A 1,542-nucleotide genomic window follows, 5' to 3' on the forward strand; every position below is an offset into this window, starting at 1 on the left:
AGAAAATGATTATGAACCAAAGAGCTCGCACTTTAGGTAGCATTTAATTCTATTGTAAATATTGTTTGTTTCCAAACTAGATGAGAGCAATGTTGTAATTTTCAATGAGTAGTTGATTAGTAAAATTATTTTTCTTGAGTTTACCACTGTTGAATCCATTCTCAAAAAGGCGAGGCACTCAAAATGCTGGCACATACACGAATACCTGTTCACACTGCTCTTATGTCTTTAAGTTTGAGTCTTACGGGCTAATAACTTGGTTTGTGTTGAATCTCAACCTCTACTTCATATTTGTAGATTATTGGTCAATCGTGTCCGTTATCATTCAAGGGAAGTCCTTACTGGATGGCACCTGAGGTCAGGATGTTTTCTTATCATGCTCTTGCATTCTGGTTCTGAATACTCTTTTCTGTTTCATTTCTAACTTGCTTTGTTCATTCAGGTTATAAAAAATTCCAGTGGTTGCAATCTTGCTATTGATATCTAGAGTCTGGGCTGCACTGTTTTGGAGATGGCCACAAAAAAACCTCCTTAGAGCCAATATGAAGGGGTCAGTGATTTGATATTAAGACTTGGATTTTGAAATTTGACTCAAGTTTAATTGTTTCTTATATAACCGTAACCCTTACCGCCTGGTCCCCTAACATTTACATTTGATGTTTGGCCTGATCTGGTCAAAAGGTTGCTACGATGTTTAAGGACTTGTCAAGCAATCAGTTGCATCGGTTTGTGAAGTCGCCTATCTTCTTGTGCTTTGGTGACATTGCGCTGGCTATAGGAGAGAACTTTGAGAAGTACTTGATGTATGCGATGCCCATGCTGCAAAGTGCTGCAGAGCTATCTGCCCATGGATTGGAGAACTTGGAGGCATATTCAGGAATCTTCCAAGGATTTAAGAATTCTCCAAAGAATCAGCTAGTGATGCCATATGCACCTCACACTCTCCAAATAATAATGGAGTACACTAATCTTCTGACAAATGGAATATTGAAAGTGGGATTTTTTTTTTTTTTAGACGTCATTACATTAATGTATATGAACATGATCTCAGGAATTCTTCCAACATGTGAGATTAAAATTGACTTATATAAGTAATTTTTAAAAAAAATCTCATTATTCTTTGATATTATGAATTGAATGCAAATTGGTGTGGATAGGATGTGAATGGATGGGGATGCGAATGTGTGATTTTTTTCGTAGATATAGGTCGAAGACAACCATTTGGGTATATAAAGAAGAGTTCTTATTGGTCTTTAAATTAAGTCGACGGCCTTAGTTCAAATTTTTTCAGAAGCGAATGCTTTGGAATATTCCATTCTTGTAGTAGCCACCACTTTGGATCCTGCTCCTCTACAATTTTTGGCCCCATATTTTGAGTTCTACCCTTTCAATAATTTTTATAATATATATATATATAATATTAATTAATTTTTGTTATATAAACCACCTAAAGATTTAAATTCTTATAAGAGTCATGCTGGGTGACACAACTCTGACGTCACATAACTGTACATGCTTTTCCGTGAGATCATAGTAAAAAGC

The 1,542-nt window shown here is 35.7% G+C and overlaps 1 long non-coding RNA gene across 1 annotated transcript; it reads left to right on the plus strand.

Annotated features, from left to right (window-relative positions):
* Positions 1–6: 6 nt before the first annotated feature.
* On the plus strand, positions 7–1,090 carry LOC147380610 (uncharacterized). Its single transcript, XR_015175230.1, has 3 exons — positions 7–357; positions 443–550; positions 682–1,090. It is a non-coding gene; the product is annotated as an uncharacterized LOC147380610 (long non-coding RNA).
* The last annotated feature ends 452 nt before the right edge of the window (positions 1,091–1,542 follow it).

This window comes from Akebia trifoliata, unplaced genomic scaffold (genome assembly GCF_017979445.1).
Source record: "Akebia trifoliata isolate Shusen 1 unplaced genomic scaffold, ASM1797944v1 Contig01222, whole genome shotgun sequence".
NCBI classification, from domain to species: domain Eukaryota; kingdom Viridiplantae; phylum Streptophyta; class Magnoliopsida; order Ranunculales; family Lardizabalaceae; genus Akebia; species Akebia trifoliata.